This window comes from Mustela erminea, chromosome 2 (genome assembly GCF_009829155.1).
Source record: "Mustela erminea isolate mMusErm1 chromosome 2, mMusErm1.Pri, whole genome shotgun sequence".
Classification (NCBI taxonomy): Eukaryota; Metazoa; Chordata; class Mammalia; order Carnivora; family Mustelidae; genus Mustela; species Mustela erminea.
The window spans coordinates 122,305,108-122,332,202 of record NC_045615.1 but is presented as its reverse complement, the minus strand read 5'-3'; the positions used below and the strand labels follow the sequence as shown (position 1 = coordinate 122,332,202).

At 36.9% G+C, this 27,095-nt stretch overlaps 1 protein-coding gene across 10 annotated transcripts in view; it reads right to left on the bottom strand.

Annotated features, from left to right (window-relative positions):
* Positions 1–27,095, bottom strand: part of PCDH7 (protocadherin 7) — a 415,361-nt gene that overhangs the window by 377,167 nt on the left and 11,099 nt on the right. The window lies entirely within an intron of this gene.

The following is a 27,095-nucleotide window of genomic DNA, read 5'->3' as shown; positions in this document are numbered from 1 at the left end:
CATTATGGGGAAATTAGAGAATGGGGATTAAACCAAGGGAAATACAACCCTAACCTTTTGAGCCACTTTCTGATCCAAAAATAATACGTAGGATAGATCGGTTCTTAGAATGATGATTTAGGGGCGCCTGGCTGGCTCAGTCAGTAGAGTGTGCAACTCATGATCTCAGAGTTGTAGGTCTGAGCCCCATGCTGAGTGCAGAGATTTTTTAAAATTAAAATCTTAAAAAAAAAGAATGCAGATTTACGTACAGATACAATAATTATACTTTCTTAAATAATCTAGCATTTAATCATTACCTCATGTAAAGATGTTTCATTTAAATTAGATCATACTCCTTTAGAAAATCACCTGAAATATATGCTTTCTATGTATATGTATTTACATGTACATACAAGTATATTTTATATATTTTAATGCCTTTAATTATATTTCAATAAAATTAGAGTTAAGATACTAAAAAAAATTTACATTTCATTTTTTTCTCTTCACATAAAGATAAACCTCCAGTACCTAATAATTTCACAGTCAAGTTCTATCTTTTTACTCTTCCTAGAAAACAGGAGCTTTATCTTTCTCTATAGAACACAGATTAGCATAAAGTTGGCTGTTTGATTGGATATCTTTTGTCTTTCAAAGAACCTTTACTTTCAGAATTTCCTAAAAGCTGATCCATCTAATTCTAGGAAACTCAGTATCCTCGGTTTTATCATAAAAATGTATGACCTCAAAGTAACTATAAAATTGCAACAAGGAATCAGGATAGAGAATAAATGGGATGATTTCTGTACCTATCCATAAAGAAGAATGCTGACATCCTTGATATGATCACCTTAAAAGCTTCTGCTAAAGAAATCAAGCAAAAGGGAAGCAACACAGATACAAAAAAAATTATCAGAATGTGCTAGAGTTTCTAAGATATGTATCTATTAAACTAATTAGAAGAACTGCACCTATAACTTCTCAGGGAGCATACTCTTTTCTCAGCAAGTTAAACAGCATATAAAGGAGCAATGACGAATTCATAGTGGCTAAGTTGTCCCCGTGCAATGCCACACACTCCCAGCCATGTTTTCCTCTCTTCCTGTCCATAGAAGCAGACAGGTGCATTTATCTTCTCTGCCCTTTACTACACACACAAATGTCATGCTATTGCAGATGGAGATATGGTTTTTATCTTTGTGAATATTGGCTTTCTTCAAATATATATGTGTGGAGATAATAACCACAATATCAAGAGCCTTCAAGGCAATTTTCACAACCAGTGTTACGAATTTACCAGAAGTAACAGCTCATAATGGCACTGTAAGATAAATGTTTAAAATTCTTATAAGGTATTCCATTTGTCTGGCCATCTTCCAGTGGCTTCCTCGGTACTCAGAGTAAAACCATCACACCTTTGGTCCCTCTGGACCTGTCTGTAATACAGATCTCCACACCCACTCTGCCACTTCCTCTTGTATTTCCTACTATTGTGGTCTCTGGTACTATACCTCAAGTATCCTATGCATGTTTGTAAACTACCCTTGACTCTCCCTCTTCTGGAGAGAACACCTTCCCAAATAGTTTTTCTCTTTTCTACTTTAGGTCTTTCTCAAGTATGACTTTCTTTTTTAAGGCCTTCATTGACTGTCAGACTGAAAATAGCAGCTCTCCCTCACTGTCCACTGGCATCTCTCATCTCTTATGTCTGCATTTTTTTTTCATACTTACTTGCACCATCTAATTATATACTTTATTTATTCACATCTTATTAATTGTCTGCATCCCACTAGTAGAATGTAAGTTGCAATGTGATAGCAGTGATCTTTATCAGTGCTTGATTTGCCATATCTCTGTGCCTTGAGTGCTGCCTGGCACAGAGCATGTTAAATGTGTATTAACTGAAAATGTGTTGTTTGCACTCATTTGTTTGATCGCACAAGCCATTCTACAGGCTTTCATTCAGAGCCTACTATGTGGAGAACACTGTGTAGTTGATAATAAAATAGATATAGGGGCACCTTGGTGGCTCAGTGGGTTAAAACCTCTGCCTTCGGCTCAGATCATGATCCCAGGGTCCTGGGATCAAGCCCTACATCGGGCTCTCTGCTCAGCAGCAAGTCTGCTTCCTCCCCTCTCTCTGCCTGCCTCTCTGCCTACTTGTGATCTCTCTCTCTCTGTCAAATAAATAAATAAAATCTTAAAAAAAAATTAGATACAATTCTTTTTCCTGCAAAGGTCATGTTATTGTGGGAACAGGCATATAAGAAGTGAATTGCAAAGCAAAATGATTAGTGTATGTTGAATAAAGACCAAAAGAAGAACAACTCATGAAGTGTGGGAGGCAGGGATAGCATTGCATAGGAAGTGACATTTGAGCTGAGTCACTGAGTCATGAAATATAAGTGTTTCTGAGAAGTAGAAAAGGATCAAAGAACATTGTAGACAGAGAAAAAGCAATGCATCAAGGCGTGGAGCCGATAAAAGGAAAGGAGGACCGGGGCACCTAGGGGGCACAGTTGCTGAAGGGACTGTCTCTTGGTTTGGGCTCAGGTCATGATTTCAGGATCATGAGGTCCAGGCTCTCCTCGGGCTTGGTGCTCAGCACTGAGTCTGCTTGAGATTCTCTCTTACTCTCCCTCTCTGTTCCTCCCACTAGTGCTGTCTCTCTCTCTCTCTCTAATAAATAAATATATCTTTAAAAAAAGGGGTGGGGTAGGACAAGTAGCAAATAGCAAGTAGGTTAGTGTGGTCAGAGCAGAGAGTACTTGGGAAATAAATCAAGAAACATAGTTGGTTTAATTCATTTGCTAAAAATCCTTTTGCTCTGCTTGTCAGTATTCACTTTATTCCATGGATGCTACTAGAGGATTTTACACAGAGGAGCTACCTAAGTGATCTAGAAGGCAAGATCTGTTTTTTTGGAATGATCACTCTGAAGGCAGTGTCGTGAAAGCTGGATTGTCTGTGGATAGAAGCCAGAAAGAGGAGCAGAGGTGATGTTCTTGTAAAAGGGAGATAATGAGTTCAATGTTGCACATTTTACACAGAGACCTGAGGGAGAGAAAAACAGAAACCGATTGTCATTTGAAAACAGCTCTTCTGGTAGGTAGTGACTTCTAAAATAAAGAATGTAACCCTTGATAGAAGCTTTGGGGACAAAGCATGAAAGGAGTGAGAAAGATGGGGAAATGTTCAGGGACATCAGGGTGCACCTAGTATGTAGTGACAGCTGTTATTGTAAGCTCTAGGGGTAGAACTTTATAAAAACTGTGGTCTGGCGAAGTTAAAAGGTACCAACTTCTCAGACAGAGGAGCCTTAATAAGAACAGTTGTAGGAGGGCAGTTAGGGCATAAAGCAGAGAGCAAGCTGACACCTGAAAGAAGAAGAAAAAAAAAAAAAAAGAAAGGAATGTAGTGTGTTAAAGATTCTATTTTATGAATAGAGGGATATGAAGGTGCTGATACTATTTGAGATGCTAGACATCTGGTCCCATTTGTAAGTAAAGGAAAAAGAACTAATGGGGAGAGAAAGGGTGAATAACTCAGGTAGAGAATGCTTAGTGAAGCAATACTGGAGGGGAACAGAGGGGTGACATCACATACATGGATAAAGACTTCGGCCTTAGGACTTTTTTTTTTTTTTTTTTTTTTTTTTGTGGAAACCTGATACAAGGACATAAAAGGTAAGAAGAGGTTGCAATCCTTTGGGGGTTCTGCATAAGGTCATGGTTAAAATCAAGGTCTCTGGCCTCACATACTCTAGGTTCAAGTTCCATTTTTACCACTTACTGTTTATATGACATTGACAAGTTCCTGAACTCCATGCCCCTTCCTCAGTCTCCTCATCTACTCAGTGGGAGTGCTAAGGACTCCTTACTCATCGAGCTGTTAGGAAGAACCCATGAATCAGTCCCCTCCTTGTAAAGCTCTTAAGACAGCACCTGGCACTACTTCCTTACTACATAAGTATCTGTTGAGAAAATATCTTAGGAGCGCAAAGGTGTTTCATAGGTTCAGGCCTAGAAGCTTGTCTTTTTCCTGTGAGGAGCAGTGAGGCAGGAATGTGGGGAGGTGAAAGCAGCACTTAGGGTCTAACTAGAAGCTTATATATAGGAGGCTTTAATGTGTAAATTTCTCTCACTATAAATAATTATAGAGAGAACCAAAATGGTGCCATCACCTCCAGCCACCAGCAACAGATGGGGAGAACAGTAGCTTGGTATTAAATTAATAAAAATAAATTTTACTTTACACACTTACACACAGAGCTTTCAGACTCTCACCAGTTTAAAAATAGAGATGCATCTGTAATTATAAACACTTGGGTTGTTGAAGCTTCTACGATCAAGTGGGTTTGAGCTTTCCTGCCCCATGGTTATTACAGATGAGTACAAATACTATGACTTGCCATGTGAGGCCAGTCTCTAATTTTAAACAGAGAGAAGCTCTGAAGTCAGAGTCCTAGGCCTCCCACTGGGTTCTATTCTTTATTAACTAAACGACCCTAGGCAAGTTAGTAAATGTTGAGCCTCAGTTTTTTTCACCTGAGAAAATGGCATAAAAAAATTCCAACGGCACCATAAAAATAAGATGACCCACTCAGCCTAAACACACTTGGCATTGTGTCTGGGATATAACAGACCCTTCATTGATGTGGATTTTCTTAAACCATCGTTATAAATAAAATTGTTGAAGCCATCTGAACATCACCAAACAATTACGGAGATTCATCAGAAATCCTGACCACCCATCTACTTGTTATACCATGAGATTAGATAATGTCCCAAAAAAATACGTATAGGGTTTCTCAAGGGTTGGCTTAAAATATTTAAATACCAAATCAAATCAGAGATAAAATACTGAAATCCTTTAAAAGGGTATCTGTATGTCATATGAAAAATGATGAATCTCTTTAAATGTCTTACATACTTCCCTGAATAGTATTATCTTGTGACCTTCATTTTTTTTTTTTTTTTTACAGTAATAAAAGTACCTTGATCCTGACAAGATTTATTGTTTCCAACTAATATCTCCTGGATTGGGTGTGAATTTCATTTCCATTAACACCTTACAATTTAGGACTTTTAATTCATATCTTTTGCAAGCATAAAACACCTTGGACCCTACACAATCTAAAGTAAATCAATATATCATGTTTTCTGCAGAAGAAAGGGAAAATAATAAAGTGATACATCTCCACTCACATTGCTGGGGCTACTTGAATATGACAACCTTCTTCCTTTTCACTTGATAAATGGCTAGGGAATGCTTAGTCGCTTGCCTGATAGGGAGTTAAACTTATTTCAGGACGTGTCCTAATGAGTCATGGTAAAAGCTAATAGTAACCCCTTCTGCTACTGCCTCCCCCGTCTACCCAGTATTTGCAGCAAATCTTCATGGTTTTGAGAAATTCAAAAGAGTTAACACCTTGAGGAGATTTAAATTTAAGTTAACACTGACTGGCCCAACCTGACTGATTTCATAAGCCTGTGTGTAGAGATTCAATGTAACTCATGGAAATGTATTCAGAAATAGAGTACTATTATGTTTAGTAGTTTCTATTATCAAAAACACTTTTGGAAGAAATCAAGGTTTCTATCAGTACATTTCATAAGAGTCAAATTTAATGCAGACCTTATTTTGAATTCTAGATGTGATTTATCTTTTCCAATACCATTCCTTATTTACAGGCTCGATGAAGTCAGAACGTACTGGTGGTCACTCCTTTGGGAAGAACACTTGGAAGACGCTACTTCACAATTAAAAAAGAAAAAATCACATATGAGATATTTTTAAGTCTTCGTTCTAGATTAGAATATAAGGAATGAGCCCCAAGGAGTGTAGATGTTTAATAAGTATTTGTTGAATAATAGAAGAATCCATTTGTCTTCTAACAGAGCCTAAAAAGGTCATTGCCAAGGAAGCCCAGCTCAAACTTAGCCTGAGCCCTGGGTTAAAAATCCAGATGTCCCATGACACATAGAACATCTCCTTGCATGGTGTTCTGCTATTCGTCTCTCCTATACTAACTGTCTGCCTGAAAAAAAAAGCGCCTCCGCCTGCGTACAACGCACTTTCACACCTTAACTTAGCAAAATTTGTAATTTATGTGAAAACATACTTCTTATAGGATTCTCTCTCACGTAACCATATTACCGCTCAGAAAAATGTGCTGTTCACAGATTATAGCAACTGCGTATAAACTGAGGGACTTTCCTTCTGTTGCCTTATCAATAAAAGAAAAGAGTTATAAAGGTTATTTCTCTCTTTACAGTTAAAGATACTTGAAAGGAAATGAGATATGTACCAGAAATAAAAATAATCTGTATAGAAGAGTTAAGAGAAACGCTCTGACCTTGTCTTTTATAGTGTCCATAATTGTTTATAATGACTTAAAGAGTTGCCCAGGCATGATGCTGACATTTATGGTGTTTTATCTTCCATACCAGTCAGCTAAGAACCCTTCCACTTTCATTAATACGTTTTAATCAAAGATTCCTGGAATCTAAAGACTTCTAATTCCTTTCAGAACTTCCCAAAATCCATGACACCAAGTTCAGATGCCCCCATTCTGAAGTCCTAATATTTTCCACTGACTTACGGTAATATATCATTGACCTACCCCTTGAAGAATAAATTATCATTTATTTAAATATCAACAGAGTATGTGGGACCAAACATACTCTTTTAAATTCACAAACTCTGTCCCACTCATTTCCAGGTATTTTCCCCTCCAAAGAAAAAAGCAAAAGGTAAGAAGAAAACAAGAGGCCAGTTTTAAAAGCATCTGGACCAAAGTTCTGCAGCCACCAGGAATCGCCAAGATTCTGACTTTCACTGAAGGACAACAACTAAGGAAGGTTTGCACAAAGTGTCAAGAGCAAAGAAGGAGGTCACATCATCTAATGTTTATTTGGATTTTTAACATTCCTCACTTTCAGATCAAAAGATAGTTTTGAACATTTGTTATTTTGAGAAAGGGACATATTGAAGCTAACTACTCAATTACAATGATTTTTTTTTTTCTTTCAAATTTCAGCTTCCAAACTGAAGAGGAGAAAGCAGAGAGTTGCTGTTGTGCCCTCCCTCCAGGTGTAAACTCATGGTTTTGAGATGTGTTAAAAAAAAAAAAAAACCAAAAAAACGATGGCTCTGCTCTATCAAGCCAAGAAGGCCAACCAATATTGAAATCAAGGTAAAGAAGGAAGCTGGAGAAGAGTGGAAGAGGAGGAACTACCTTTACATCCTCTTTGTAGTCAAAGACAATCCTGTTATTTATTTCAGTTTCCTCTCTAACACAAACTATAAACAAACCATATTCTGCCCTCAAAAACCTATATGGCCACAGGTTTATTATTTTAAAACAATGAAAAATCCCTTTATAAAAATGGTACTGGGAGTACCTGGGTGGCTCAGTCAGTTGAGTGCCTGCCTTCAGCTCAGGTCATGATCTCAGGGGTCCTGGGATGGAGTCCTACCTCAGGCTCCCTGCTTAGCAGGGAGTCTGCTTCTCCTACTCATTCTCCCTCTGTGCTCTCCCCCTGTAAATCTTTAAAATAATAAATAAATAAATAAACAAACAAATAAATAAATAAATAAAGTAGTGGCAAAGAAGAAAACAACATGACAAAAATGTATTCCTCAAATTGCTCCCCGCTCCATATTTGCTCCAGCAAATGAGAGATATACAAGTATGTATCCAGTGGAAAACAAACAAACAAAAATGTATCCTGCTATCTGAAGATACTTTTATTTTATTTTTTATTATTATTAACATGTAATGTATTATTTGCTTCAGGGTTACAGGTCTGTGAATCATCAGTCTTACGCAATTCACAGCACTCACCAAAGCACATACCCTTTCCAATGTCCATACTTTCTAAATGGAAACCCCTTCAAAATCTAATTATCTGGCTGAAAGTGAAGTCTATAATGTCAACTCAAAACATTATTTTTTTAAAGATTTTACTTACTTATAAAAGAGAGATAGTGCATGCATGTGTAGGGAAGGGGCATACAGAGAGAGAGAGAAAAAAAAAAATCTTAAGCAGACTCTGCACTGAGCATGGAGCATGACATAGGGCTGGATCTCAGAACCCCGAGGTCATGACTGGAGCCAAAATCAAAAGTCTGATGGTATCCCCAAAGTTATCCCACTGAGCCAACCAGGAGCCCCAGAAAAAAAACATAGTTTAGCACCAACAAAGCAGGGTGCTTAGTTCCTTGGGGGACACAATGATTGATAAATTTTATACAGACTAAAAAAACAGATAGGTATTCATATGTAAAAACTATCAAATTTAGGAGCATCCACGTTAGATAAAACTAAGGCTCTAATTCGATAGCTTACAAACTTTCTTGGAATCTGTCCCCCCACTCTGATTATATTACAAGTTTCTAAAAGACAATGACAGAAATATTTCTCAATGTGTGTGTGTGCGTGAGGAGTGAAGGGATGTTAATAGTTGAGAAACAGAAGAGGGATTCTTATTCTCAACATATTTCTGAGATCTTTGATCCTCTAACACTCTAATCAGAATAGTCCAGCAAAGGACATTTGTTAAGTGCTATCACTTTTGAACATCAAAATGCCTCAGTAAAATCTCCACTAAATTAAGCTTACTCAGAAGTAATTGAATCTGTACAGCATCAATTGTAAGATATTATTTTAAAAGATTTTAATTTAAAGACAAAATTCTGAATGGCTTATATTACACAAGGGTATAGAAGTTGGAGTTTTTTTAATTAAGTCAGTTTGCATGAGTATTACCCGTGTATATCCAATGATTCTTGACTACTTTGAAATTACAGTTCCAATATCTTAGCATGCCCCTGAAGTCATTAGAAATAGAAACTCCACCTTATTTTATCCCCCGCTGTTTCCACTCCATCATAAAGGACAGCTCTAATTCTGGTACTAAGTCTTCTGGTTTCCCTGTCTAGAAAGCACCTTCTTAGCCTTGAAGACTTTGTCAAGGTCACTTACCCTTCAAGGGCTTTCTATCTCCCAGGGAAAATTAGTATCTCCCTTCTGTCCCACACTACTTTATACATAAACACCCCAAGTGTTGCCAGCTGTTTATTTCTATGGTTGTCTCTTTTACTACATCCAAAGGTGTTCCCGGAATGGGCACCATTTCATGTCCATTTGTTCTATCTTCTGTATTTGAACCAATACCTGACATGCAGCACACTCTCAGTAACTTGGTAAATGCATGAATGGACATAAACAGGTAAGGCATATCATAGACAAAAGCAAAAACAGATGCTTACTATGTTTTAATATGGTAAACAAACAATATCTCTGGGAAAGAAATTGCAGATGTATTTCTGAATTTTCTTTCTCTCCAAATTTGTACCCATGGTTGACCTATCCCTTTGCATACAGATGAACCTATTCACAGACATCATGTCTTCATGGACTCACAGAGGTGAATACTAATTGGAGATAGCAATTTATGAATGGGGTTAAATATTTTATATGTGTTGCCCCTCTGCACACACCTGTTCTGTCCAATCTTGTCCTTATTCATTATGATCATGTTCTATACCTAGGAGGTTGAGCACTATAACTTACATTCACAGGATACCCTTTCCTCTGGTTTATAGCTAGGTTTGGCCAATGGGAATTCCTGGCCCAGAAAAAAGGGGAGAAAGAAGTCGGAGTATGCATTCTCCCAGCCTAGAGACCCACGGAGGGTAGCACTTTCCAAATCCTTCTCCTTACATATTCCACTAACTTCTCTTTCTCCCTGTCCCTGTCAGCCTTGCGGTGCAAAAAGTGGCTATGGTCAGAAGCTCTCTACCTTGGCATTATTGACATTTGGGGGCACTACATTTCAGTGCTGTGAGAAGCAATCCTGTGCCCTGTAGGAGGTCTCGTGGCATCTCTGGCACCAACCTAATAGATACAAACAACCTTTGTAAGTTTTGATTTGTAGATTACTTTCACCTAGTTAACATCACGAGTTCCATAATTCTATAAATATTGTTAGAAGGTATATTTCTGGGACACCCGAGTGGTGCAGTCAGTTGGGCATCTAACTCTTGGTTTTGGCTCAGGTCATGATCTCAGGGTCCTGAGATGGAGCTGCATCGGGCTCCATGCCTAGAGTGGAATCTGCTTAAGATTCTGTCTCTCCCTCTCTCTCTGCACCCCCAATCATACACATACTCTCTCTAAAATAAATAAATACATCTTTTTTTAAAAGAAGGATGTTTGTTTTTACCAATGAAAAAATGAAACCCACAGATAAAATAACTAATAAACTTATACTTGAAAGTCCTATAGAATAATACACAGAATTTCTTGCATTGAAGTCATAATCTCATTTCATTCCAGCTTTGAACTAAACTTCCTTATATTACTACTTGCCTAAATTCCAGGCATCACTCAGGCCATTAAGTTTCATATGAAATGCAAAAGTCATAATGGAGTTCTCTGGGCATTATATTAAATGTGAGTCATATAGTTAGTCATCTATTATCTCTTTTTCTTCCGCTTAGAAGAATAATGTTGCAGTCATGTTATATTGACAATTGGAATCTTTTTCAAAGGTAATGTATTCTGAACCTCTTCTACAAAAATGCCCACCAGGATTACGACAAAAAAAAAATATATAATAACTCCAGGCATGCTCATGTATTTGATCATTTTATGTTAAATCAAGAAAGATGCTTAATGCATTTCAGAGTTTCGGAGACTGCTTCTATCTTTCCTCTCTTCTGCCCCGTACCACAGCTATTGCAGAAAACCTGGACCCATTGAAATTTGCTCATTCAAACAAAGAGACAAAAACTGCCATTGGACTTTAAGAATCTAAGCAATGTTAACATTTGTGTGCCGTGAGAAGTTCAGACATCAAAGAAGAAACAAGTAATGCCTGCTAGGATCTCAGGGACCATTGATTGATGAGAATTGGTGAGACCAAATCTTTTCTCCAGAGTCAACATTTCTTTTTCTTCTTCTTTCCTTTTTCTTTCTTTCTTTCTTTTGGAACAAACGTTATCTCGGATTCACTCTCTCCAAAGAAAATACATATAAAGTAAACTGAATGCATGTGAGTTAGCTGTGATTGAATGGTCTTTTCTAAGTCAAAACATGTCATTTCTTCTGCCGATAACTACTAGTCCAGTCATAGTTAGTATGGGCTCTGCAGTCCAACAAATCATAAGCCAGGGTAGTTAGAGGGAGAGGAGTTACGACCAATGCCAGACATAATTACATTCTCCTGCCCTCACGTTACCCCTGCTGTCATGTTGTCCCTCTAATTGCCTCACTGTGAGGCCAAATCCTAGAGAGTAAAGCCACTATCTTATGTTGAGCTCCTGCATATACCAGTATCTGTGTATCCACCATCTCTTTAAGCTTCACAACACCCTTACAAAGCAGACTTTGGTAACCCCCAATTATAGGTTAGGATATTGAATTCCAAAGAGGAATCAGATCTACTCCACCTCAAGACTAGTCTCACCCTTTCACTGCCTCTGGTTGAGTTAAGTCAGACCCTATCTATTAACAATCATAATATTTGTACAGAGTAGACACTTAATACATTGAGTAAATACACAGTTTGAAAAGCTGCTCCAGTCTTATGATCCCGTTAAAGGTTAGAGTGAAATCATGAAATTGGCCATCATATTTCTGGTCAAATCTCAAACGTTTGATGGCTCCACTTGTGAAAGTAAGTTTTTTATCTTAAAGAAACAAGAAAACCGACCATTTCCATTTTCTCTTTTGTTTATTTTTTTCAAATACAGAAAAATTATTTTGAGGAAAATTAAAATATCTATTGGGTAATAAATTAAAATGTCAAGATTACACAAGAAAAAAAAATGAACTAGAGACTGCCCAAACACTATTTTGTGGTTTATAAAATGTGGCTATCAAATTTTTGGAATGTTTGCCTATCAGACCTTCAATGAGCAGAATCATGGTTGTGAAGGACAATGGCCATCCCTTAGCCTTGACGATATCCTCATCCTAATCCTGTGAATGTATGAATACGTTACCTTTCATGCCAAAAGGGAATTAAAATTGTAACTGGAATTAAAGTTTTAACCAACCAACCTTAAGATAAGGAGATTTTTCTGGATGATCTAAGTAGCCCAATGCAGTCATAGTGTCCTTAAATACATAAGAGAGGCCGCAGAGAGTCAGAATGGTATGAACATGAAAATCACTAACATCTACTTATTTGCTGGCTATGCAGATGGAAGATGGTCAAGAACCAAAGAATGTAAGCAGCCTCTGGAACCTGGAAAAAAATTACAAGAAAACAGCTTCTCCCTCCACCACAAAAAAGAAGCAGAGCCCTGCCAACACATTGATTATCACCTAGTGAGACCCATTTCAGACTTCTGACCATCAGAGTCTTAAGGAATAAATGTTGCATAAGCCACCATGTTCACGATAATTTGTTACAAGGGCAGTAGGAAACTAACACTGTACTAAAGTAAGGCCTGGAAGACACCTGGAAAATCATGGTTAGATGCATCAGCTAACATCCCAGAAGACATAAAGTTTCCTGATTGAATAGTACCAGGATGCTTCTGTTTCCTTAGACACAGTTTGAAGTTAAATATACAAATCATATTAAAACATTTTATCCTTACACAGATGGTTTTAGCCAACACCTTTTTAAAAACCATAATATAGATTGCCATAATGGAGGTATACTCAAAAATGCACTGAAATATTTAAAGTATTAAGGCACATCATATATCTTGTTCAAATGATTAATCATACTGCTCTATTATGATTCATGAAAGACTACACCATGATACCTGTGGTATAAATGATCGAGTGATAAAAATAACCTGGATTAGGAGTGCCTAGGTGGCTCAGTGTGTTAAAACCTCAGCACAGGTCATGATCCCAGGGTCCTGGGATCGAGTCCCACATCGGGCTCTCTGCTCGGCAGGGAGCCTTCTCCCCTTCCTCTCTCTACCTGCCTCTCTGCCTACTTGTGGTCTCTGTCTGTCAAATAAATAAATAAAATCTTTAAAAAAAATAACCTGGATTATTAAATCCTCAAAAGCCTGCTGCAACAGACGTCCATGCATGGTTTACTAGACTCTACTCAATTAAAACCTTGGAAAAGAAAGAAAAGAAAAGGAGAAAAAGAAGGAAGGAAAGATGGAAGGAAGGAAGGAAAAATCAAAAACAAATGCTTCCCTTCCTTCAGCCAGACTTAGATAGTTGAAATAGCCATTGTTAGCTGGAATGTTTTTGTGAGTCAATTTCCAATTCCTAGAAGTAGTTGCTATTAATATCAACATATTAAACCACCAATATCCACCAGTATAAATGTACTTTTAATAGAATACTTCAAACATTACTTTGAGGGAATTATACAGAGATTCTGAAAGTTTTTGTAGAAAGTAAATGAGGTAGATTTCAGGAACAGTTACTGAAAATAAGGCCTCAGGAGACTGGAAAAGTGGGTACTATAGAATTATAAAAGACTACAGAACAGAGATGTCAAAATATTAAAAGAAGGATTACACCAAGGCTAACTGTATTGTGTCGCCCATTCCAGAAGATCTACTCCTCCTTTCCTTTTATACCACAGGCCTCACAACTGAAGACAATTCCCAAAAAATCAAGCTGGTTGTTCTTCCAATAAGTAACTTCCTTTTTGGGTGTTTTATCATGAGGCTGGACAAGGACAATTTGTAAATGTGGCCCTGCTGTGGCTTCTTTTTAATACTTTTTAGAAAAAATAGAAATATAACTTAGAATTTTTAAACTATCATCTAAGTTAGGGATATCAGCCTCTCTTACCTCCTGGAGGTGTGGTGCTTCCAGACTAAAATTTACCCTAGGGTTTAAAAAAAAAAAAACACTATTATTTCTTTAGAGGAAAAAAATTGTGTATGTATATATATTTATGTTTATGTTTATACTCACATTTATGTGAACTCAGTACGTGTGTGTGTGTGTGTGTGTGTGTGTGTGTGAGTATTGACTCAGGCTCAAATTACTCCATGAATATATGCTCCATATATGGAGTAATTTCACCCTCAGAGACGGAATGGCATCAGCACTAAACAAGGGATACCTTACTGCCACCTGGACACAAAACCAGAGGTCTGTTGTGAAGTGACATCTCTAAGAAATCAAGGGAACAAGAAAGATAGAAGAAAATTTCTGTCTCCCAGTGTTTTCCTCTGTGTTCTGTATAGTATCTCATATGAATCCTTTCATGAAAAAGCCTCCCATCAGGCTTTTTGTTCATCCAGAATGCACCAGAATAGAAATAAAACTTGGAGAGGCAACATCTTAAAAGCTGTCATCAACCAGTCACTTAAACAAGACTATCTGAAAGCCAGTTGATAACAAGCACCAGTGTTAATAGAAGATATGATAGAGGCTCGCGGGAGAAGGAGAACACTAGAAAAAATGAAAAGGACCTAAAAATAATCAGAAACTGTAAAAAAAATCATTATGATTTTTCTTGGGAAACCCCAGGGCTAGAATACTTTCAATAATCAATGCATAAAATAAATACAAGGTATAAAAATACAAGCTTACATGACTATTTTTAGGAAAATATAACTTATGACTCAGACGAGTCGCTGTATTTTTCAAAGTTGCCTGGAGAGGGTGTAAATATTCCAGTAATGTTGCCATGATTAAAAGCATCTATAGAACTCCTATTTTGGAAATCCCTTGGCAGCCTGGGTCTCTTTTCTTTCAATCTCTTCCATGATAGTAATAGTTCCCATTTGAAGGTGATTTAACATCAGCAAATTACTAAAAGTCATTCGGAGCCAAGTGTGAAGAATTCAGAGTGAACAGGTAGAGTGAACAAGTTCAGTTTTTGGTCAAAATCGCAGAATGACTAAAAAGCAGCGAGGCTAACTGAATTGTTTATTAAATGGTTCTAATTTTAACAATCAAAGAAAAAATCCATTATAGACACATAAAAAAAGCAAAAACCTGTTGAAACGTAAAGGAGGATGGGATGTGGAGAAAATACAACCCGATTCAGCTCCCCAGAGAATAGTTAATGCCCTATGGCCAAGGTTGCAAGACTGATGCAGAAGAAATAAACTAAAGCTACATTATCACTTCCTCGTGAGGTGATCGTCAATTGCCAACCTCCCTAGGAATCACTAAATCATTCCCAGGGTACTTATTGCTCCTATTATAACCCTTAACCATACTACAGTATAATTATTCCTTTGTAAGTCTGTCTCCACAAGACTCTGAGCCCCTGCCTTACATTCCAAATAGAATGGAACATCAGTAATGGGGCATTAAATAAATGAATGAACAAGACTCATTTGGACATGTAACCTCTAGTTGTCTTACTTAAGGTCCTTCCTGATTCGGGATCATACAGGCTGGTAAGAAGAGGCAAACTTTGAATTCTACCTTTGCTTTTAATAATTTAATCATTTTTATAATAATTTAATAATTTTTAGTTATGCCATCAAGGCATATTGGAATTCCCAAACTCGTTAGTCCTTTGTAGCTTCCTCAGTGCAGCTGAGATATAAAAACTTAAAAAAAATTCAGTGTTCAAACTATTCTTATCACTTCTCCGCTTGGTACTTACTGACATCTGACTTCCTCTGAGACAAGTGAGAAAACTCAGCCTGCTTGGCGGGAAAAATGAAGACAGAGCATGTAAAAGCTTACAGGATGCCACTAGGGAAAGAAAAGAGCAACACCTCAGATATCATAAACTGCCTGTGTTGTAGAGGATCCTGAAGGATCGAGGGAAACACGGATTGTCTACAGTCCAATGTCTTCTAGGAGACTGCCGGGTGTAGAATGTTCACTTTGCTATCATTATTCTAAGCAATCTCCCTCCACAACCTGAAACCTAGTGAGATAGTTAATAACTTCTCTAAAAGCAGCTCTCAAAAATGCCAGTATGCCTCCAAATTTTCAATGTTCACTGAGCTGATTATTACTACCTTTAGTTTGCAAAGATAAATGTGTGACCAGCTTAAAACAAAATAGCTTGACTTAGTGAGGGTATGTGCATGTGTACTACTGTGTGTGTGTGTGTGTGAGAGAGAGAGAGAGAAAGAGAGAGAGAAAAAGAGAGAAAGAGAGTGAGACAGCGGGGGGTTGAAGGATCATAGAATGTTGTCTTTCACCCTCTAGCACTTTCCTCAAAACTTGATATTCTTTTCAGAGATTTTCTTTTCTTTCTTCTTTTTTTTTTTTTTTAAAGATTTTATTTATTTCTTTGACAGAGAGAGAGAGACCACAAGTAGGCAGAGAGACAGACAGAGAGAGAGGAGGAGAAGAGAGCCCGATGCGGGACTCGATCGGGAGAGCCGATGCGGGACTCGATCCCAGGCTCCTGGGGTCATGACCTGAATGACCTGAGCCAAAGGCAGAGGCTTAACCCACTGAGCCACCCAGGCGCCCTCTTTTCAGAGATTTTCAATTGTAAATTGAGGCGGGCAATGGAGACAATCATGAAAGTACAGAAAGATACAACTTCCTATGTCTATTCCTTTAGTACTTCCATTTTTTACTGTCTTTTCCTTTGATGAAAAACTTCCTTCCCCCCCATATTATTTCAGTTATTTAAAAAAAAAAAAAAAGTCCCAGTAAGAAACCAGCTTAAATGAGGAAAAAAAAAAAAAAAACAAGAAAAGAAAAGAAAAAAACAAGAAAAGAAAAGAAAAAAATCAGTTGATATTTTTTGGCCCTCCAAACAAATCCTCCTTTCATTTATTTATTTAATTTTTTTGTAACTTGAGACTTCCCTCTCCAGTTTCAAAGTATGTTTTTTTCTTCTATCTTCAGTAAGACATTTCTGCTTTTACTAAAAGTGATAAAATAATATGTCTTCAATTCTCCAGCAGATGAGCACAGGACAATGCTTATTTTGATAAGAAGATAGTCTTTAAAAACAAATAAACTAATTCTTCTAAGAAAATAGGTTGGCTGCAGCTTTCAGCACCATAACTTAGTTTTTGCTTAATCTCCCTCCATCCCCCCAAAAGATCATTTGTTTACTGTAACACGTAATAAAAATTACATTCATGCAATAGCCAATGACTCGCTGTTTGATTTTTACAGTTTCTTACCTCTCCCATGGAGAGATAAATAAGTTAGAAACACGAGATAAAGAAAAGTTGAGTGATCTGCTCAACCTCAGAGATCAAGACCAAAATAAATCCTATAAAATCTGCATCTGCCTCTCAGCCAGATTGTAGCCATTAATGCACAGGCTTATTGTACGGTAAGGCATGCTTTTAGTTGTGAGGATCTTTCTGCATTTCAGTGTCTCTTTATAGGAAGCAGGATGTGATGAATAGTTTCTTTCTTTCTGACTCTTAACAAAAGCAAAACTAAATTCACAGCTCAAATGGCAGCACTCTTACTAATGCTACAAATCCAAAAAGCACCACACAGGTCAACTGGGAACACAAGGTAAGTTGCACAAGCATGCAGAACACAATAATTGAGGACTAGAAATGTGGCTGGATTTCCTTTGTTTAGGCTTCACACAAATCACTCTCCTTTTCTTTGCATGGCAGCTCTGTGGCCTGAAATGAGCATTGCTGATGTAGACAAGAGAAAGGTATACAGACATATTTATGTAGATGATAAAAGTACTCTGTACGAATGAATTTATTTTATAAGCTGTATCTGTTCTTCCTTCACATTGTGCATCCACTGTCAACTGCAGTGTGACACAGTGGGGACACTTTATGTCCCTAAAGGATGTCATATCATCTAATGGTTAGCAAACAATATTCTACGTGCTTTTTGAAAGCATAAACATACAGGAAAACCAAGTTCCTCCTTAAATCACTTCTCAGACTTAAACAGAGCAGTTACATGATTATAAATGCTTCTTTGCCTTTAGGAGTCCCTGCCTTGTGCTGTAGCAACAACTGTTCTTGTTTTACCAAAAAAAAAAAAAAAAAACAATCAAAAAGTTCAAAATTCAGGGCAGTGAATTCTCAAGGACACATAAACACAATTACTTGCTTACTGTTTAAAGTAGGTATTTCATGCTATTTATTATTGACTTAGCACAATCCCCACTCACCTACATGAATAGAAAAAAAAAAGGCAACACAACTCACAAAGTATGTCTAGGAAACATTTTTTAGAATGATATTAATATAGCAGAATTTCACCAAGTTCTTGTAATATGGTTATGCAAAACACACTGTGGTTTTTTTTGCATTTTCTTCTATTTTTCCCTCCCTGAAAGTGTACCAGTATCTACATTGATGTTTACGGATTTCATAACTGATTGCCCATTTTCAGGCACTAAATTTGGAACAGCTTTCCAGCTCAAACCAAACTGTTTTCTATCTCCTTTACTTACACTCTACTGATGTAGTCATTTTAGAACGTATTAATGATGCCAGCATTGAATGAGCCAATAATAAACAGTGACTAATTTCCAGAGTAGTTTGACTTTAAGTTGGTTGTTTTCGAATAGGAATGAAACTTAGAAGAGAATGTTAAACATGTGGTCTGGTGGGTTCCACAAAAATTCAAGTAAGGCCCGGAGATAAGGTGGATTCCTTACCATTTGATCCTACCTTCTTTCCGTTAGTTGGAAATAACTGCAATGCTAACAATATTTTTAATACTTGTTATTAATGAAACAAAATTCTACAAGTTTTTAGAGGATGGTGGAAACAACGATCTCAAAAATTTGATTCAATAATTTTAAAGCTTAAAAAGTTTAAAACATTCTAGTAGTACAAAAGATCCTTTCAGACCATAAGATGCAGAATTACTACATAACAGAACCCAGAGTTATACTACAAAGACATCTGTTCAGAGACATTTATGCAATTGAATAAACATCCTATAATAAAAAGGGCCATCAATACATTAAGAAAACACTGTCATAGGAAAAAATTAGTAAATTATTATTTTCATAAAGAATGTATTTCAAATGCCTTTGGTTGTATTCATCCACGTTTTAGAGGACTGAAAGCCTGTGTCATAAAGAAATAGAATAGTAATACACTTTAGCAGGAAAACTATGACATGATAGAGGACATATTTTAATTGAATGTTTGATAATGAGCAACTAATTTGAGGAAAATGAGAATAAATTACAAAAAAATATTTTATAAGGAACTCACTTTTACTTTGCTTTCTTTCAAATGTTGTGACTATTTAGAAAACAAAGACCAAAAACTCAAAAGAAAAACACGTATTTTCTTTCTGGTAAAGAGGTATATAAAATGTATGTTTTAAAAACCTCCAGGTAAAATTTTATTCTCTATAAAAGACATTTCCTATTCTAAATAAAATGGAAATTTATAAAAATAATGAGTTTATGTTCCCTACTTGTATTAATAATATACATAACAGACTTTGTGACTACTGAGTGAAGTAAAGAATACTAAGATAAGTAACAGAAAAGGAAAACACATTAATGATATGTTTCCAAGAGCAGAGAGTGGGTAGAAGGAAGAAGCACCTACTAGTCTAAAATCTACCTTCCCATGTTTTGATTTTAACTTTGATTAAGGTTTAAGATGGTATTAATAAAAAAAAAAAAACTGGACTGAGTGACCTGATTTCAAGAACAGAGTAAAAAAGGTATGAAAATGGGAAGGTTGAAATAGCACTGAAGTCTTTAAGAGAAATATATGAATGCAATTTCCTTCTCCTAGAACTAGGTGACTCTCAATCAGACATGCTCTGTCCACTTCACATATACACAGAGGTTGAGGGTGTGGCCCCTCAGCCACCATCTGTATTTGACCCTGTGCTTGGCCACTTGACAAACTGTGTTGATCATGAGCAAATAATCAACCCTGTGGGTCAATTTCCACATCTACAAAGTAAAGATAATTAGCTCTATTTCATAGGGTAGTTGTACCTATTTAATGAGAGAAATTATGTGAAACATGCTGACCAGTACATAGGATATGGCATATAAGTTTAGCTATTATTATTTATGTATTATCCCACTGAAATTAAATTTCAGTGGGGAAAGATTGTTATCTGTTTTCATTATTATTGCTTCTCTAGTGCTGAGAATAGCAGTTTGCACACAATTATATAACTGTCATGCAGTAATCACTCATACAGTGTTTGCTCTGAAATGTTAACTGTATTACCTATGTGTCTGTACATATATAAATACATATACATAGTATGCAAAATGGACGTGCACAGAGACACTAGTTTCTTATTAAAGGTAAATCGCTAGAGAAAAAGGTGAGAAATTTTTAGTAATAAAGTAAATTAAATGTTCCTGAGCTAATACAGTGTGCATTGGTTTGGAAAAAATAGGTATTACCATCTTTTGTTCCTAATGCTGCGTAGAAATGCCATCTCTATTTAAAATGATCCTTGTGTTCAACAGTTAAATGCAATGAAAAGCAGATTCAGATGCAGTAATAATAATTTTAAAAAACCTTCAAGTTCATGCCACAATTATTGTCATTTCCCGGAAAAAAAGGACTGACTAATCTGCCATTTTTAATATAGGAGGTCAAATGTAAAATTAGCTCTAGAAGCTTAGAAAGATAATTCTTAGAAAAAGTCTATTCAGCTGTTATGGTCCATTGCCTAGAAATTCTGACCAAAAGACAGGAAAGAAAGAGCTCCTCTTCCTGACTTTTGATGAGTTTATTCTGTATTACGGTAACTTTCTATCTAACTTCCTACATCTTGCTGGACATATATATATATACAGTTCCTAGGCTGCTCACTGCATATTTTGTAACATGATTTTTTAACCTTACGAGGCAAATAAAAAGACACAATAAAAAAATCCTCAAGTGTGTCTGAGGATTCGTGTAATGATACAATGTACTGGATGCAGATGTATCAACAGACGGTGAAGAGTCCATCAGAATGTGGTACCAGCCTTGGACACGTTTGGCAGTTTCTGAAAGCCGTGAGAAATCTGGATCTTGGTAAGAAGAACAATGATGCACTGTGCGTGAAAATCCACTGAGACTGTCCTTAGAAAAAGAGTGATTATTAAACCTATATTATTATATTTTCAACTGACTCCCTCTCCACTTAACTCCTACTGCTTTTCCTTTGGATCTTGATGCTGAAAATATACTAGAAATTTAAGGCTACATATTACTATCATTTAAAAAGACCTCCTACATTTGTGGAAAAATTTTTGGACTATTTTATATAAATATTGATTTTATATGAATTAATACACCCAAATGCCCTTATTGGTTGGCAAAATTAAATTAACTAAGATGCTACTTAAAATCACAAATCCCTGTGAAAGCTGAAAATTGCAGAAAGCATTCAGTGATATGCATAAAAAGTTAGAAATAATAAGCTAAAACATGGACTTCAGTTGTGTCCCCCTAAAATTCATATGCTGATGATCCAAACCCCAATGTGACTGATTTGGAGCTACAGCCTTTATGGAGGTAATTTGGTTGAATGAAGTCAGAAGGTGAGGCCCTAATCTGTTAGAACTGGTGTCCCTAGAAAGAGGAAGGGATAGAGAGAAAGCCATTTGAGGACATATTGAACAGATAGCTGCCTACAACCAGGAAGACAGTCTTCATCAGAAACAGAAATTGCTAGCAGCTTGATCTGGGACTCCTGGTGTTCTGAACTGCGAGAAAGTAAGCTTCAGTTATTCAAGCCATCCAGTCTCTGGTATTTTGCTGTGGCAACACTAGCAAGCTGATACTGATTGTCTTTTAAACCTGCTAAGAATACATAGGAGCTATCGTGGACTAGAATAAAGAGCATACCACAACCTATGTAAATTAAAATCTATCAGGGATACCATGCTAATAAAAATTCTCAGATTTGCTAAGAGAAGTACATTGGAAGGGAGCTGACTATGTGAGGGCGTTAGTGGACTCTGTTATATGTAGAGGGGATAAGATCTAGGAGAGATTCTGTTTTGCTCTTCCCCAGCTCCATATGCCCCATGGAGATAATAATAGGACCCTCTTCTTGGACATGTGAGAAAGTAGTAAATAATATGATGTACTACAGCCCTAATCAGAGTGATTGTCACAGAATAAAACCACAGTAACCCATGGCTTTTAGAGACTAGTCATGATGTGAGAAACAAAAATTCCCAGGAAAGATTGCACGGAAGACGAAATAACTGAAAAAAAATGATGGGATTTTTTTTTTTTTAAGTGTCAAAATGGATAATATCAGATCACATCAAAGTGTTACAAGCTGTTCTTAAACCACTTGCTTTACAGCGGTGAGCTCTTTCTTCTCCTTCTTCACCACGGAGAGCTCAACAGGCATTGAAAGTCTTTCTGATACTATCCAGGGCCTGTTGATGTAGGTAGACACCTACACCTGGCTGCACCTTACTCAGGGATCAGTATCACTTTGAAGAAATCAATCAGGGCAAGAGAATTGCAGATGCTTCAAACAAGTAGTGGAACAAATTAAAACAAACACTCTTCCAACCCCAAAGGGAGAAAAAAAAAGAAAAAGAAAAAGAAATGAACCCCAAAGGGAGAAAAAAGAAAACAAAAAAAGAAAAAGAAATGAAAAGAAAGTGAAAAAACATTTTAATATAATTGGTAGTGAAAATACGCCAAACGTGTAAAATGCATCTTAAGAAGGCTTAGAGAAATTCATGGATGACTAGAAATATTATCCTAAATTGTGGTAATGCTTTACAAACCTCCAATTGTTTAACTAACGCCCTCATAAACTCTGTCATGTAATCAGAGCAGCGGTTGTTATGTAAAATGACAGAGGACACTTTCAACAGGCTTCTGGACTCAAAAGGACTTACACAAGGTCACACTGGCCAATCAGTGACAGAATCGGGACAAAAAGGCAGATGTTCAGATTGCCTTATCCAGCTCATTTTCTATTTTGGCAGAGGCCTTTGAGAAGTGAACTACTGAATGGAGGTTAGGAATTACAGGGACTCTCACAGAGAATTCTGGTAGCCTGACTTACTGTCTGTAATCTGTCCTAGAATTCAATTTCTGAGACTTGAATGAAATTAGGACAAGAATCAACTACATGGCAATAATGTGGCCACTTTAAAAAATTACAGTAGGGGTGCCCGGGTGGCTCAGTGGGTTAAAGCCTCTGCCTTCCTGGGATCAAACCCCACATCAGGCTCTCTGCTCCGCGGAAAGCCTGCTTCCCCCACCCCTGCCCTGCCTGCCTCTCTGCCTACTTGGGATCTTCGTCTGTCAAATAAATAAATAAATAAAATCTTTAAAAATAAAAATAAAAATTCCAGTAGTCGATTATAATGATATGAAGGAGAAGATGAGTATGCTGCTAATGAAGTGGCTGTGGGTTTTTCTTTTTTCCTTCTTTGTTCCTATCTTTCTCTCAAAAGTATGGGAGCAGAAAGGGCACGGAAACAGAGCCGTTGGACATGATCTTCCAGACTGAAAACAAAATCCAAACCAAACTGAAACACCTGGTCCAAATGGGGGGAAGTGGATGTTTATTACATTTTGATACTAATCTTGCAATCATATCAAGCCATGTATAGTTCTTAGGTTATCAGGGCCTTGGGCCAGAATTCAAGGCCACAAACATTTGCTTTTGTCAGACCTGATTTTTTTTTTTTTTTTCTTGATATAATGTCCTTATATCCTGGATGCCTAGCTGGAGTTGGAGAGGCCCGGTGCCTTAACAGAGTTCGAGTCTTTAAAAAACTACTGAAGGCTACTCATCCTACCCCCAAGGCCCTAAGCAGAATCCTCCTTTCTTCAGTACTGTTGATCTTTGTGAGGTACTGACCTAGTTATCTGCTTAAAGCAATTTACACCAGGGTGTGCCAAAGACTAAACCCAACTCCTGCAGAAGTCATTTGCAATTTGCATTTGCAATTGAAAAGAGTGCTCCTTTGAATCTGGGCTCCTAAGGAGTTTGTTTTTTTCTTTTTTTGTTTTTTGCTTTTTTGCTTTGTTTTTTAATAGAGTTGACACACAATGTTATAATAGTTTCATGTGTACAACATAGGGATTCAACCCTAAGGAGTTGTAAGACGGTTCTCAGCTCCCACTTCACTGCCCATCACACCCAAGAGCATATTCTCCCTTCCAGACCTCTTTCCTTAGGAAACGAAGTGCTTGTTTCTCTTTACAGATATTCCAGGCTTTCACCTTTCAAAGTGATGCTCCCCTTGTGCTTTCAGAATAAAAATGGAAACATACTTTATCGGTGAGCATGTTTCAGTGCAGTGAAAGGATATTATCTGCAAGAACACATAAAGTGACGATATAGACACTCATGCCTATTTTTTCCATAAGGAAAGGGATAAGGATGAAGATAAGAATCTGTGTAAGTTGAGAACAAGGATCAGAACTCTACTGGGTGGCCAGTGCCTCCCTGACTTGCTTTGCATATTTGCTTAATAGTTTAATTTTATCTTTTTTAAGGGTTTGGTGTTGACAACACCACCAAGAAGGAAGGAGAGTAAATGACAATAGTTCTCACTTGTTACTCAAATGAGAGTCATACTCACACAGAAAAGGCAGGGACTCTAGCCGGGACTCTAGCCAGCACAGCAGGTAGAGTTTTATCATGGAGACATCCAACCAGCAGGGAAAGAAAGTATCTATTAGGACATTCAGAGTCTGATATAAAAGTGAACATACCATAGTTCAGTGATCCAATATGAAGACATCTTCTGTATCTAGCATCAAAGCCCAGGCTCTTTGTTGTTCAACAAATACTTAACGAGTGTCTCCTATGTGCTAGGCACTCTACCAAGCACTGGGAAAACCATGATAGACCAGACAGATTTGGAGGCAGCCCTTGAGAGTTTCACGTATATATCTTACCTACCTTGCCTATTTTTGCACTGTCCTATCTAGGAAGAGACTTGTTTTAACCATCCTTTTAATTACACGCCAAAGCCTTACACTGTGTATTAACAATTCAACAAATTAATATAAACTCTAAAAAAGGGATGAAAACACTCACGACACACACATCCAAGAAAAGTGTTTTGCAAAGTTATAGATTGAAAATTATTCCCAGAAACATATTTCAAACTGTGGATTTACTTCTTAAGGGCCTTGGTTTTTCTAGAGATAGCCTCAAAAATACAGTTAGGTTTAGAGTGACTTACCCAATTCTTAAGGTGTTTGTTTGAAATCACATATGCGGTTGTTTATAAATCCAGTTAATTAGATTTGCACATTATACCTACAGCGTTTTTGTTTGTTTGTTGTTTGTTTTGTTTTTTGGTAGTTTTAAGTGCAGTTTGTGACTGCAAAAAGTTTGACAACCTGGGGCACGTTCTAAGGAGTTCTTCAGAGGTGATTTTACCCAGATAAATCAGAAAACAGACTATATTCAAAAGCACAGATTTCACAACTTTCCCCAAGTGTTTGCAGTACACTTGAATTCCGGCCTGATATTTCTTCAAAGACTTTATAAAGTTCTTAAGGTAGTTCCACCAGTCACAAATAAATTTTTCCTTATTTTAGTTTCCTCACTTCAGAAATAACAACGAAGTTTTTCCTCACAGATTGTTCCGAGGAGCAAATGAGCAAACATAGTGTTCGATGCTTTGAAACTTAAGAAGCATGATGCAAATATAATCTATCATTTTCTACTCCATAATCTTTTTTATAATAGATTAATTCCATGAGGACAGAAAGTCTATCTTATTATTTTTTGGATACTCAGTACCAGTGCCAATATTAGATGTGTTAAAAGTGATTGAACCAGTCTCTAACATTCTCATTTTCTTCTTTAGATTTTGTGATGGAAAATAAAATATTATCTTATCATTTAAAACAAAATATTCCAATACTGAAATTTATAGCCTATCAGGTGGTATGTTCTGAATCTGTCTCCATCTGTCCACAGGCACCTCTCTATGTGGTAAATTCCAGTAATCACAAAGGAGATTGATCAAGAGACCTGAGGTGGATGACGACTGGGGGCAAGAAAGGTGGAGAAAGGAAGTCTGTGCGAAATAGGAACCAATGGTGACATGTTCAGAGATTAAAACACGCACATATACACACAGAGAAATGGTAATAGGCTTCTAAAAGCTTTTGCTGTTGATGAATACTTCTGTAATAGTATGTTGTTGATGACTCTGATTTAGCTACCTAGTACACTAAAATCTTTGGGAGTGTAATTTTTTTTGTTGCGATTTATTATGTTTTTCCAATAATAGCCATAGTTTCCCACTCCAAACAAACTGCAGTGGTGGTTCTGAACATTTTTCAACTGTTTCCATAACAAAACACATTTTTTCCATGGCAACCAAGAGTAGGAACACACATACACAACTGAAATAGGGATTGCACATGACAACATTTACTCTCACTCTACGGGTGATGTAGTTGGAATGGTTGTGTTGTATTTCATATCTTTCTGATTGTGGTAGAGATGCACTAAATCAATCCATGCCTCAATAATGTGCTGCGACCCAAGTTTTCAAAAGGCTGCCTTAGAATTTTCTTTGTGAAAGTATTTATGTATATCCTCTCTATGTAGTTGCAGTTAGATTATCCTAAAATTCTGGACCTTTTTCCTGTATAATTTGTTTTTTAATTGATATGATTTGTTACAGGATTCATACTTTAAGTATACCTAAGGAAGTTTACTACTTTTGATGAGGAAACATGACATTTTCAAGAAGCAGAAAGTGGTAAGGGTTTTTTCACCAGCTTCTTAGACTGGTCCTTGTGCTTAAAACAAATTGAGAAGTTGAGGATAATTAGGTTTTATTCAGGAATTTCACTACGGTTTCAATAATATTTCTGAAAATGTCATTTGTTTTTGTAAAATTAAACACCTAATAGAATAAAAACCTTGAAATATATACATTAGAGAATTGCATGGGTTAAAGTACACTTCCTATCACTCCACATTTTAGTATTTTTCCAATATTTATTTATCATCATTATTTTTTAGAGAGAGACAGAGAGCGTGTGCGTGTGTGTGGTGGGGAGAGGTAGGGGAAGGGAGGAAGAGAAGCTTAAGCAGGCTCCACGCCCAGTGTGAAGCCCAACATGGGACTCTACCTCAGGACCCTGAGATCATGAGCTGAGCTGAAATCAAGATTTGGACGCTAAACCAACTGAGTGACCCAGGTGCTCCAGTATTCTTCAAGTATTTATTTATTTTTATTAGAGGGCTTTTATATTGACAATAGTTCACACACACAAACACACACACACACACAAAATTC